The following is a 15,212-nucleotide window of genomic DNA, read 5'->3' on the forward strand; positions in this document are numbered from 1 at the left end:
ATTGATCAAGAAGATGAAAAGCTTGCAGAAGGTTTTAGCTGGGCAAAGTTCACTTGGGATGATTATGTTCCTGATCAAACTACAGCTTATACTGCTTTTGCTGCAAAGATTGAAGATGATAGTGATGATGATACAGAATATTGGGCAAGAAAATACAGAGCTGATATGAAGTTGCTTGCTGAGAGTGAGAGTGAAGATGATAGGGTCAAGAAGGAGAAGAAAAAGAAGAAGATCAAAACGCCGTTTAGTAGTGATGATGAAGAAGGGTCGTTGATGAGTAGTGATGATGAAGAAGTGCCGGTGAGTAGTGATGATGAAGAAGTGCAAGTAGTGAGAAAGAAAAAGATGACAGAAGTGCAAAAATTCAAGATTGATGAAAAAGTTGATGCGAAAGAAACTCAGGTGAAGTGTGAAAATTGTGAGATTGTGAAAAAGCAGAACAGCACGTTGATTAACAACTTAAACAGACTGAAGGAGTCTTATGATGTGCTGAACAAGACAATGAATCAGTACGATCAAACAAGTGAAGAACAAGCAGTTGCGATGAGGACTCTTCAGGGAGCATTCATGACAAAACAAAAAGTTGTAAACAACTATATTGAAAAGTGTGCTGCGTTAGAACAAAAACTTGAGTTGCAACGAATTGAAACAGAAAGAGTGAATCGTTTATTGAAAAGTTACTCATGTACTTCCTATGTGATTGACAGGATCTATCCAACTGTTGAAAGCATGAAGGTCTGGGAAGAAGATGAGTCAACTGAAGAAAAAGCAGCTGAAGTGAGTAATGGAGAAAAGAGTGCTGACAAGAAGAAAAGTGACAGGAAGAAGGATACTGAAAAGACTTCATCTGGTAAGAAGAAAGGTGTTAGTTATAACAGATGTCCACCTCCACTGGAAAACGGATATTTGCCTAGACATCCTAACGATGAAAGAGTCAAAAAGGCTACTAATCTACAGTGGGAGTCAGAGTCGTCTGTCAATCTTCCTGAAAGTATCGATGTTGTTTTTACGTCATCTGACACTGATCAACAATCTCAATTGATGAAGATAGTCGTGGATCATGTGTTAGATAGTGATGACAGTGAAGAGTCAAAGTCAGAGTCTGCGTCAGAATCAAAATCTGAGTCAAAAGCTCCGAGTCAAACAGAAAAACAGGGAAAATTGGCTTATGATAGAAAATTCCTGTTATCAAAATCTAATTTGGATGATGGATTGTTTAAAGTTGCTTATACTTTAAATAACTCGGACAAATTATATTCTGATGAGGAATTTCCTATAAGAGGTGTTAAAACTGAACTGATTAACAAGGTTTTTATACTCTCGGAAATCCATATTTCCGAAATCAAAGGTTTATGTCTTAATGAAAAACCAAGACCTTACACCTCAAGAGTGCAGCAAAGATTGAATAAGAAAAAGAAATACAGTTCTGGTTCAAATTTTCAAAAGAAATCAAACCATAACGGTAATTTCAAAAAGAAAGGGTTGGGTTTTATTCCTACAGAAAAACAGAAAAATGAAAAATATGTTCGTGATTTTAAGTCCAAAATGTCTTTTGTTTCAGGCACATCTACTGATGAAGAAGAGAAGACATGCTTCTGGAGAGAAAAGAACAGTGAGTTTCTGAAAAAGAAACAAGCTGTACAAGAGAAAGATTCGAGAACCTGTTTCAAGTGCAACAAAGTTGGACATATTGCCAAAGATTGTAATCAGGCAATACAATCAAAACAGGGAGTTTTTCGAAAATTCTCAGAAAAGGTGTATGTGTTTGAAACTCCACTGGATAGAACAAAATTGTTTAAAGATTCTATTTTTGAAATTGGTGAGAGTTCGACCAAGTTTTACAAAAAGAGAGCCAAATCTCGCAACCAGAAATGGGTTGTGAAGAATGGTGGTGAAAGCTCTAGCGATGATTCTGATAGATCGAAATCAGAGGAGCTATCTTCAGGCGATGAAACTGATTCCACAAAGTCAGTTGAGCCACAAGTTGATTTAAAATGTGAAGCTAATGTAAAAAATGAGAACTCAGTTCCGATGGTTAATGATGATGAATTTCCATCACTTCGGGCTGAGAATTACAAAAAGAAAATTGGTAAAGTTGAGATTTCTAACCAATTTTTCCATGATGAACAGGAATTTGATGCTGAAAAGGTCTTTAACCCCAGGGTAAAACATATTTTTGGTAAAATAATTGATCGAAAAGTCAAAGGGGTTAAAGAATTCTATGAGAAGAAGACAAAGAAAGAAAAAGTTGAACCATCCCTGGTTTGTGACTGGGATGGTACATATTTCGAACAGTAAGTCTCAAGACTTGCCGGAGCTCCCAGGTTGGTAAGCGTGGAGCATGAATCGGCATCTTTCTCAGAATTTTATTCGGTAACGTCAATCATAAAAACGGTAAAGAGGTTTGTTTGTGAATGTTTTACAATTGGTACGGAGGTTTCTGAACTGAAAATGGTAAATCAAGGACATTAAGTTGTACTTGTATTTTCCTACATTGGTCGAAAGACAAGATGATGAACCACAACCCCGAACATTTGTTGGATATTTCTACAAATGATAATCTACAATTGGTAAAATCAATCAAACTTATTTTCCGGAAAAACCATTTTGATTAAAACAAACTTAAGTGTTTTGAAATCTAAATGGGAAAATAGTTTGTTGATAGTGGGAGTTCTGATTGTTTATGCCTAGTGAATGGCGAATTGAGGAGATTCGATATCAGTTGTCATGTTCTGTATAGTTTGTTTTCAATTTTCATTAGATGTATTTGAATTTTAGGGGGAGTAAGAAGTTTTAGAGAAAATCCAAAAACATCAGAAAATTTGAAAAAGTCAAAAACATGATAATATCAAAAATGAGTTTTTGTTGCATAAAAGAGGAAATTATAGTACATCAGTGGACTATCACAACACGCTAAAGAATTGGAAAGTCAAAATGTGATAAACGATCTTACTGCGGATGTGTCAGTAGATTTTCGCACATTTAGTAAATTGAAACGAGATATAAACCTAAATCAAACTTGCTTAATTCGTGGGTAACTATTCTTGGATATATGGGTAACCCCCGAAATCTTGTTTGAAAGGTCCCGTATTCTGAGATACTAGGTCTTTATACTCAGTGATATCTGGGGTATTATCCCGGGACTTCTGCTGTATGGAAGTACTGACCTAGTCCCCGGATAATACTTTCTGCAAATGCTTGAAAAAGCGCCGCCCTCAGCATGCTGATGAAACAATAAAATTGATAGTCGCTGCTGTTGAAATGCAAAAAGATCCTCTAAAGGGGACCCACCAAAAGTCGAGCCGTCATCTCTCTGCTGAACGGAAGTTCTGACCTGAGCTCTCACGGTTTCGCATTTAACCCCTTTACAGATATCATCTGTGGTATACTCACCTGTAAGACTGAATATTTGGGATCTGGATACGGGAGTATATTCAAGTGGAGTGATACACAATTAAGTTTAAGTCTCTAAAACATTAATATCGTATCTCGAATCGATTGAAAATTGTGTGAAGATTTAAGTGGACAAACATACTGACAATCTAGGTAAATTGTTTATAACAGAGTATGTTTAAAGCTTAACGGTGTTGGTGTTTTGTCTCAAAACTGATATGATCCTCTTGCACGAGCTCACAAAAAATATTGTCTGTAAATAGTTTATTTCTGCATTTTTATTTCTCTTTCAAAAAATTCAAAAAGATTTTTGGTGTGTTTTAGCATAAATTTTTGAAAATTCAAAAAGATTTTCGACAACTGATGTTGAATAGCTGATCTTCAAAATTCCGAGTGCTAAACATTATGAGCAATACTTGAGGGGGAGTGTGTGTGTGAAATTCAAAGTTTACATAATCTAATCTTCCAAGTGGTTCATCACAATATCTGAATTTGTTTAAATGAGAATCTGAATTGGTGCAGACTTATATGTTTAAAAATTGTTTGATAGAGAAATTTACTCTGTGTTTGAGTGTATGCAGAAAAGTCAGACGTTGATCCTGAAGATGTTGCTGAAGAACAAAGGAATGCCAGCAAATCGAGAGGGGAAGTCTGAAGATTGAGAAAGAGAAGCCCGAAGACTGATCAAGACTGAAGATCTGTTGACAGCATTTGTGTGACTCGATAATCGACTCCATCAACATCTGAGGGGGAGTTTGTTGGTGCACTTCATCTGCTGATTACGTCTTGTATCGAGTCATGAGTCTTAGAATGTTAGATCTGGGCACATTATACGAGAAAATATGAAAATTGTATAGATTTGATAGATGGGCCGCTCATAGGACCAATAAGTAGTTGGGTCGCTCGAGCGGACAAGCTGGTCCGCTCGAACAGCAAAGGCCTGGACCGCTCGTGTGGTTAAATCGTTGGATCGCTCGAGTGACGGATCGCTTATGTGAACCGCTTATTGGACCTGTCCAATAAGCGGTCCAAGAGGTCTATAAATACCTCTGGAGCGATTTCAGTTGTATCTTTTGTCCGAATCTCGTACCGAAGTGCTGCCGGATCGAGAACGTGCTGTAATTGTTATCATATCAATAGAAAAACAGTTAAAAGTAATATCTAGTCTATTTCTACCTTGTTTTCTTGTTTTCCGCACCTGAATTCAAGGAGAAAACCTCTGATTGACTCGTTCGGGTCTCCAAACGATCCTACACTTGTTAACATTCCCGTTGAATGTTTTCTCGACATCAAATTCCTTTTCTTCATTATAAAATTGATTTGAAATTTCAATTTTGCCAACTTTCTTTTTAACCTCTTCAAACTTCAGTGATGGAAAAACATCATCATTCACTGAAACTTTCTTCACAACTTGTGGCTCTTCTGGCTTTGTGGAACCAGATTCATCGCCGACTTTTTCTTCTACCTTTTTAGCAACCCACACTTGGTTGTCATTTCCTTTTCTTTTGTAAAATTTTTCTCTTTTCCTTTTTTCTGTTTTCGAACATTCCCCAACTTCATTTTTCGAATTTTTAAAAATTTTGGATTTCTCAGATTTTTCAACTACTTTTTCTTTTAACTTCTGAGATTCTTCCTGTTTTGCTTTGGTCTCTTTTGAGCAATTCGATGCATTGTGACCAGCTTCACTGCATTTAGAACAGGTTTGACTATTTCTCGGATGAAATACTCCAGTTCCATTCTTTCTCCTCTCAGCAAGAAACTCTTTGTTAGACTGTCTCCAAAATGATTTCTGCTGTTCGTCTTCCGAGCTTCCACCTGTCACAAATTCAGTGTTTGATTTAAAATTTTTCTCATTTTTGTAATTTTCTGATGGAACAAAACCTAAACCTTTCTTTTTGTAGCTACACTTTTGGTTAGATTTCTTGTGAAAACCAGAACCAGAATTGTAACCTTTTTTCTTATTTAAACGTTGTTGAACTCTAGAAGTATATTTTTTAGATTTATCAAAACTTTTCAAAACTTTTAGTTCAGAAATATTAACCTCTATTAGTTTAAAAGTTTTGTTGATTAATTCCGTTTTGATACTCATTATCGGAACCTCTTTGTTGTAATATAATTTGTCAGAACCATTCAAAGTATACACAACTTCAAATGTTTCATCATTCAAATCTACCTTTGATAACAAAAATTCTTTACTATAAGACCGTTTAACCGACGAATTTTGACTGTTGACTGACGACTTTGGCTTTTCAGACTCAGACTTCGACACTGTCTCCTCATCAGTATCCAACACCTGATCGACCACCTTTTTGATTAATTCAGACTCATGATCAGTATCGGATGAGGTAAACGTCACATCAATGTTTTCTGGTAAGACGTCAGTTGTATTGGTTTTAAGCTGTATATTGACTGCTTTTGCATGTTGCTCCTCATTTGGTTTCCTAGGTGAATACCCATCCCAAATCGGAGGTGGACACTTGTTATAGCTAACAGTAGTTTTCTTACCACAGTCTTTCTTTTCTTTCGGCTTTTCATCTTGAAAAGCTTCCATACCTGCAACAGTTGGGTACACACGATCAATAAGATAATCAGAGGTAGAATAGCCCAACAATAACCTCTTAATCCTCTCATTTTCAATCTTTTCAGTTTCCAACTCTTGCTTCCATTTGGCGCTTTCTTCAATGTAGAAATTTATAGCTTTTTGCTTCGACATTAAAGTTGCATTCATCATTGTCAGCGCCTGTTCTCTTTCCGTGTTTGTCTTTTGAAGACCAGTTACTGTTTTGTTCAACATGTCGTATGATTCCTTCACATAATTGAGATTGAACAGTAACTGCTCTTTCTTTTTCTCGTACTCAGCTATGATATCATCTTTTGCTGCACACTCTTTGCAGGCTTCCAGACACTTCTCACATGGCTTGACGACTTCAACAATTTTTTCAACTTCGACTGTTTTTACAACTTCAATCACTTTTTCTACTTCAATCACCTTTTCTACTTCTTTCACAACCTCACCAATCTTCTCAGCAACATTTTCAGCATTCTGAACATCACTTTCAGATTCAGATTGTTGTTCTTTAGCAGCTTGTTTCTCTTTTAGTTTCTCCATTTTTTCTGCAAAATAAAAATGAAAACTTTCAGGAGACATATGAGATTTTGCAATATTTATATGTTTCTCTTCCTCATCATCACTACTACTATGATCTGGTGATTGATCAAATTGAACAGATTTTTCAGAATCATCATCAGAAACACCAGAATTAGATGGTGTTTTGTCAAATACAACATCCTGTTCTTGAACAGTTTCATCTTGTACAATTTCATCTGAACTATCTGACACATCCTCAGAGTGTTCTGAAAGTCTATCAGTACTATCTGAACTTTCATCATATGACACGGACTTTTCATCTCCACTTGACACATTCTCTCCAATAGATCTCATCCAAGTAGCAAACAAATTTGGCTCTCGGACGATCTTGGCAATGAAAGCTTTAAAACCTCCCTTTTCATCCACGAACATATCCCAACTGAAACCTTCTGGTAGTTTCTCATCATCTTGATCGATAACTCGTTCTGCTATGGCTTCAGATGATATGTAATCACTCCAGCTGAAATCTACAATACATGCTCTTTTGGAATCTTCAATCTTTCTCCCATGAGCTGTCTGCGGTTCTTGGGATTGACCAACTTGTTGATAGATAGCTTTGCGGTAGTAATCATCTTTCCCGAATGGATTATGTGCTCCACTAGCTTCTCTTCCTTTGCACTCCCGCTTGAAATGGCCCTTCTCCCTGCATCGAAAACAAGTAACTTTAGATTTATCAAAACCTAAAGTAGAAACATGTGCATCAAGAAAGTCATTTCTCCCGGTAATAGTTTTGAATTTCTCAGCCCGACGAAGAACACTAGCAAGACACCACTTGATATCCATGAGTTCCATCTCTTCGGCGTCTATCTGATCGTAATCCTCTTTGGTGAGCATAGGATTTCCGATCCGACCAGCAACAAGTCCCTCATAAGAAAATAGAACAGAACCAAGAAGTGACATATGATCTTTCGCAGTGTCTTCAGAGAAGCTTTGACCTTCTGGAAGGTTGAGAGCTATGTTGCACTGAATCACATATCCGTTTCCAGTTTTTGTACCCTGAGACTGAAAACTCGTTTTAGTCTCTTTTGGATTCACAATCGGAAACGATGAAAACCCACAGCTACTCATGTTCGAACCCTGATCAGCTTTCTCAGATGAATCACCAGCACTGAAAGCGGTTTGAATTTTCGGGCTTCTTTCAGACTCAGTCGCAGGAATACTACCCCTGTAATACATCTTCACATCTTGCTGACTACTCGGGCTATTCATTCTTGCGATCTTTTGTTGCTCAAGATCCCGACTTTCTATTTTCTCAATGAACTGTGAGATAGTCAACCCATCATACACACCCGTATTCTTCAAGATCATCAAATACGTTCCCCACTCTTTCTGAGGTAACGCGTCAGCCAATTTATCCACCCATTCCTCACGACCTTTTTCAACTCCTAGCATCGATAACGACCGCACCAGGTGACAGTATCTCTCGATTAGCTTCTTAGTATCCTCTCCTGGCAAACTACTGAACAGATCGAACTCTTTCTTTAATAAAGCTTTCTTGCTTTTAATCATGTTTTCGCTACCCTCAAACTTGACTTTCAAAGCATCCCAAATTGACTTAGCAGTTTTGTCGTGTTGCAACAAAATGAATATATCTTCTTTTATTGCCTGCTGTAACAAACTAATCATCATTTTCTCTGCTCTATACATTGCTCGTTCTTGTTCAGTAAACTCAGATATCTCTTTAATAACTTGCAATTCTGTTCGAGGCAATGTGTACTTCTTCAATATGCATTCCCATGATCTAAGATGGTTTGCTTGAACCCAGTTTTCAAACCTATCTTTCCACCCATAGTACTCCTCAATGCTCATCAATCTAGGGGGCTTTTGAGTCGTTCCCGTCTCATTTTCTAAGTTCATTGCTTGAGCAATTGCAGCTGGAGTGGTTGATGTAGCAAAGGCGTTGAAAAACTCAGAATTCATGATGACTTAACACGAATTTCAAAACAACTGACAGAAAAGCGGTTCTACAGTGAACAGAAAGGCGATCCAAAACAATTCTTTGAAGCGGTCCAGAAATCTTAATCTAAGAGCGGTCCTCAAACTGATTTTGAGCGATCTAAAAAAAAACTGTCTTATAAGCGATCCAGAAATAACTACTCGAGCGATCCAACAATGTTCACAAGAGCGGTTCAAGAATAAAATTTCGAGCGGTCCATGAATGTACTATGAGCGATCCAGGTGATTAATTTTGGAGCGGTTCAGAGGCAATTTTGTATTAATGAGCGGTCCAAAACACTAAATTATGAGCGGTTCACGATGATGTCATTCGAGCGGTCCATATTACGAACAAGTTTTGATCTGTTTTTAAGCTCAATTTTGGTCTGAAACTTCCAAGGGTTTGTCTCGGTATGATAATGAACAATCTGTGAAAATTTGAACTAAATTCAACCGTGAAATCTCCTGGAAATGAGAAAAGAAGGTGTAGAAGTGAGAAGAAACAGTGAAATCCGGCTATAATCTGCAGAAAACCTCCTCCCAAGCTCTGATACCACTGGTAGGATCCTTTGCTGACCCGAATGAGGCGTTCAAAGGTTTACTCTTGCAATTCAGATGCGGAATAATAAGAAAAGCAAGTAGATATAGCTTGTTCTTCCTCCTAACTGTCTTTTGTATTGATTAGAAACGATTTATAGCTTGATCGTCACACCGACAGAGCTTCGGCGTGGAATACAATTACTTCTCTATGAGGATCGCCCCAAGCAACCCTATATATAGGCTTCTGGGTCCGCTCATGTGGACATGTGACACATGAGCGGTCCAGAGCTTGTACATAAAAGCGATCCATGATGACATATAAGCGACCCAATCCTCTAAAGACCATATGAGCGATCCTAAGTTCTAAAACCTATACAGACTCCTGTTTTCTCGTATTTCGTGCCCTATGCTATACAATACATTGCAAGACCGGATCCTAGACACCTATACGGAATCAACAGATGTAGTGCATCAACATATATATATATATATATATATATATATATATATATATAGGGGAAGGTTGAAATGAAAACCACTAGTTATTGTGAAAACTCGAAAACTAATTAAAAAAAGCGAAGAAAACATACAATTTTTTTTTTTGCAAACCAAATTTCGCAGGTTTTTTTATATAAAAAAAATTAAAAAAAAATGTTTTTGTGTAGTGCACATGTGTAATACTACACATGTGTATGTGTACTACACATGTGTATTATTACACATGTGCACTACACAAAAAAAAAAAAAATTTTGAAAAAAAGTTTTTTTTTATATATAAAAATCAGCGATTTTTATAAAAAAAAATTGAAAAAAATTTTTTGTGTGTTTTTTAGGCTTTTTTTAATTAGTTTTCGAGTTTTCACAATAAAAGTGGTTTTCATTTGAACCATCCCCTATATATATATATATATATATATATATATATATATATATATATATATATATATATATATATATATATATATATATATATATATATATATATATATATATATATAGGGGCTTATTCGAGAACCACCCATATTGTGAGAACCTTGAGAACCAATGTGAACACAACCTAAAATAGCTAAAAAAAACCTAAAAAAACCTAACCCCCCCCCACAAGCTAAATGCTAAAAAAAACCTAACCCCACCCCCTCCCCCCAAAAAAAAACCTAAACCCCCCTCCCCCACCTCCCAAAAACCTAAACCCCCCCCCTCCCTAAGCTAAAATGCTAAAAACTAAACCCCTAAAAAAATCTAAAAAAAATCTAAATTTTTTTTTTGATTTTTTTAATATTTTTCATGTTAAAATCGCTACTTTTAGAAGCCAAAAAAAAAATTTTTTTTGGCTTCGAAAAGTAGCGATTTTTTTATAAAAAAATATTAAAATATTCAAAAAAAAAATTTTTGTGTGATTTTTAGCTATTTTTAGGCATTTTTGGTGTGTTCACATTGGTTCTCGCGGTTCTCACAATAAGAGGTGGTTCTCGCATGATCTTCTCCCTATATATATATATATATATATAGGGGAAAGATAAATCGAAAACCCACTTGAGTTGAGAAAACCCAAATAAACCCTATGTAACATTTTTATTTTTTTTCTAAAAAAATAGGGAATGTAATATAAATGTACACCGACCTATTTATGGAAAAAAAATGAAAAAAACTCTTACTAATTTTTTTTAAAAAATGTTGAAAATTTGTATGTTACATTTTTTTTGGACATATATTTTATGTAACCTGAAATTTGTAACATTTTTAAAAAAAAAAAACTAATTGGTGTTTTTTTGTGTTTCTTTTTTAAAAATGTTCAAATATATGTATATTACATTTTCCTATTTTTTTAGAAATGTTTCTTGAGTTTACATAGATTTTTTACGAAGGTTTTCTGAGTTTTCTCAACTCAAGTGGGTTTTCGATTTATCCTTCCCCTATATATATATATATATATATATATATATATATATATATATATATATATATATATATAGGGTAGGGATCCTAAGAGAAGTTCACCTTATTTGAGAAACTTGAGAAGCATTCTGGACCACAAGTTTTCCTAAGCTTTTCGTAATATACACATATGTATATAATCACTTTTGAGTTAATTGCCAAAATCATCCCTGAGGTTTGGGCACGTTTGCCATTTTCGTCCAAATTGACACTTTTGTACCAAATTGCCCCCAACGTTTTTAAGTTTTTGTCATTTTCATCCAATCCACTAACTTAGTTTATTTTTTCTGTTAAGTTGACGATATTTGGATGAAACTGGCAAATATAAAACAACAGCGACGATTTTGGCAATTTATTCAAACCCTTTTTAATTTCTTTTATTTAATTATTCTTGTTACATATATAATAAAAAAGAATATACATGGAGTTTTTAGAAAAAAAATAATAGTTTTGTCACATAATTTTTATAAATTTTCATCCAAATCACTAACTCAGTTTATTTTTTCTGTTAAGGTGAAGGATGTTTTAAATTTTATAAATTAAGACAAAAATTAATTTACAGCTTCTTTATATAAATCAGTTTTATAAAGAGAAAACGTCATTGGTGTGCAACACATAACAATCGATTACAACTTTTAGTATTTATCAGTTGTAGAGATAGAAAAAAATTGTAAAACATTACATGTTTTTTAAATATGTTGAGCACCTCGGAAATATGTTGGTAGAAATAAAATATTTACTTAATTAAGATTATGAGGGTAACTAACTAATACTTATTCTGAGTGGCTTGAGTAAAAAAACTTTTGGTTCATAGCATTATAATTACAATTTGGTGGGTAATTTTAATGTTTGGTAATGATACGTTGTTTGATAGGGGGGGGCACTGGCTTATGTTTTTCCTTAGGAGCGAAATAAAAAGAGTAGAAGATGAATTACAAACTTGGTACATATGATAAGATTTTTTTATTTAATCTTTTTCAATAATGAAGAAACACGAAACTAATTTTAGGGTTAATTAGTTTGGTTTATGTTTCAAACATGAGGGTTAATCTTCTTATAACTTTTCTGAGCTCCTTAATGGTCCGATCTTCCTGCAAAACAGAACACCGTTAGCTCGTTAAGAGGGGAATATGGGGGTTTCCTTCTTAACCAGACTCCGGTGTGAGAATAAGTATCTGCTTTGAGGAAATAAGTGTGTGTTAAGAGTGAGAGTGAAGAGAGCAGAATGAATTAACCTGTGCATGAAGGTCCTCTATTTATAGCCGGAGAGGTGTAAGAAGAGATGGTCTGATGGATCTTGGGTCGGAAGGCGACAACATAGAATATCCTTCTTGTCTCACAAGTATCGACCGTTAATGCCTTCTAGAAGATATCCGATGCTGGCGCACCTTGATTGGAGCCACGTGTCGCTCTTGTCGGCCTTGTTGTCCCTCTGCCATCAGCAGGTAAGTGGAGATCATAGGGCAGGTGTCGCCGCCCCCTGATTGGTGCCACGTAGGCGTCCTTGTGTACTTATTGTCTCCTGCACGTCAGACGGTCATGAAGAACGATAGAGCACAACCTGGTGGACGTTGATTGGCTCTTTCTTCTACGACTTGTACCGTGTGGACTCTCTAAAATGGCCTTGCGCTATAACTCCTGCGCGACCATTGTTGAGCACGTAACTAGCCCGCGCAGGGTTATAGGTGCTGAAGGCTCTTATTCAGAATGCTAAGTGTTGAAACTGATGTTCTCTCTGGTTTGGACCTCGTGCGAGGTCATTCTTTGTCAAGTAGCCTGCGCGAGTCTAAGATTGATCAGTTTGATGAGTAAGGAGTATGGTCCAGCGTGCGACCTGAAAAAGGTTTGCGCGGCTTTTTGGGACCATACCCCTTCAAGTCCCCCCAGTCCAGTGCTGCACCATGCGCGAAGTAAATGGTTGGAGCTCTGGACTTAGAAAAAAGAAAGTGCTAAGTGTGAGAAATGCCTGCTTGATCTTGGTAGACGGCGCGCGTGTAATTGTTTGTCAGTTACTACGGCGCGACTGCCAGATTTGGCAGATGATGATTCTCTGCTTTTGGCTTCAGGCGCGCAGTTCCATTGGATAATTGTGAATGCTGCGCGGCTTGAGTAACTTCTGCATGAAGTTTGTAGTAATTTTGAGCGGGAAAAACCTCGAATTTTGAATTCTGACAGGTTGGTGCAAAATGTCATTGATGGCGACGTTTGAGTTGACTGCTGACACAGCCATCATGAAGTTATCCCTGATGGTTCGGCTTTCCGTCAGGCGAGTGAGGCCCACGCGCGCGTGGTAACTGTCACTCCGAGAATCCCGCCTTACGTGGCGTCTGCTGGTTGCCTGCGCGCACGGTGAATCCGGCACGCTTACCCATCGCATTTAATGCGATGAGTATAAATAGTCGATGAGATGAGAGAAGTATTCACAAATCTTTCAACTGTTCCTCTTATTCTCCTATTCTCCTTCAAATCTTCAAAGAGACACTAGCAGATCTTCAAGTTTCTCAGGAGTTCAAAGTTATTCAACTTGTTCTATATTCATGGCTGAAGAAGAACCTCAACACGAAGAAGGTCCCCTCCCTGTCCTCAAGTGGGATCAGGGTTTGTTTGAACAAATTACTAGGAGATTCCGGCTCCCATCGGAATGGGATGCCCAGTATCCCTGGAAAGGGCAGACTGCCGCTGATGCACCGCCGGGGTATATAACCCTTTTTGAAGATTTATTTCTTCAAGGCAACTTTCGGTTGCCGGCGACGGAGTTCCTGTCGCATATCCTCCACTATTATGGCTTTCATCTATCCCAGATGAGTCCACCCGGTATGGTGAGGGTGAGACACTTTGAGTTCTTATGCCGATCTCATGATATAGAATCCACTGTGGAGAGGTTTAGGGTATTCTACCAGCTGATTAGGAACATGGGATTCTACTCCTTTGGCAACCGGGGGTCTGCCAAGAAGATTCTGCTTAACCCTCCGAAGAGTTTCCAAGACTGGAAACAGAAATTTTTCTTCATTAGGGAGGAGGTTATCCCCATAGCCATGATCTTCCGTGTGCCAGATGTGATTGAGAAGGAAGAGCTGGCGATTCTTAAGAAAGAAGACTGGTACGTAAAGCTTACTGCCGCACCTAATCGAGTTTTCGGTGAAAACGTTCTGGTCGCGGCGCAGATGAGTGACCAATGGTCGGAAGACAGCACTGAAGTACCTGTGTTGAAGTTTCAAGATAGACGTTAGTTACTTCTTTGATTATTTCCTCTTTTAGTAATTTAGCTGCGCTTAGTTGTTGATTTTGAATGTAGAAGCGCACCTTTATCAAGCTGCTTTCCCCACCTTCGGTGGGTCCATGGGCGTGCGCCCGCTGGAACCAGGGGAGCAATATTGGTATGAGAGGATCAAAGGCCATTTTCTGTATCCTCTTGCTGGAGCTTTTGCCAATCCACCCACCGTAACCGAAGGTGCGCATATACCTAACCCCAGGCCCTTACGAGCTATGACTTCTGCTGGGAAAGAGATTCTTTATCTTTCTAGTGAGGAGTCTGTAGGGTCTTCAAATGGGGAGCTAAGTTCCTGGTCTAACATCTTTGCAGGTGTGTTGCGCGACCTTGGGATTGACCCAGAGGAGAAGAAGAAAAAACCAAGTAAGAAGAAGAAGGTTATTACCATCGATGCTGAGGTGACCAGCAAGAAAGGTGGGAGTAGCCGCGCGACTGTCGGTGCTTCTGATAAAGGTACTCTACGGTTTCGTCAGAGTAACTTGGAGGATTACGTTATTACCAGTGACTCACTTGAGGGTTTGTCGCGTATAGGCGAGAAGAAAACTGGCACAGCTGGTTCAAAAAGCTCGGGGAGCGCGGGTTCCCAGAACCCAGATGCTGGTGCTACTCCCACTTCCATCGCTCTTGACGAGGAAGAAGAGGAAGAAAAAAAGGAAGAGCCTGCTGTCAAGTTAATAAGTAGGAAGAAAAGCAGAGAGAAGACTACTGCGGGCGCGTCGGTGGCGCAGAAGACTGGGGAAGCCCTAGTAATAGGAAAGCAGTGCAGTCTTTATGAAATCTCTTTTTAACACTTGGTTTTTGCAGAGGCCAAGAAGAAGACCCCTGAAAAGAAGGGTGTTGAGTTTAAAGACCCCCAAGAACATGCGCAAAAGAGAACCAAGGTTGTGATCAAGCCTTTTAAGTCTGCTGGGTTGGAGGTTGAGAAGGAGAAAAAGAAGGCTGCTGAGAAGCCTGTCAATAAGGAAAAAGAGAAAGAGAAAGAGAAGGTTG

The sequence above is a fragment of the Helianthus annuus genome, chromosome 4, assembly GCF_002127325.2.
Source record: "Helianthus annuus cultivar XRQ/B chromosome 4, HanXRQr2.0-SUNRISE, whole genome shotgun sequence".
Lineage (NCBI taxonomy): Eukaryota > Viridiplantae > Streptophyta > Magnoliopsida > Asterales > Asteraceae > Helianthus > Helianthus annuus.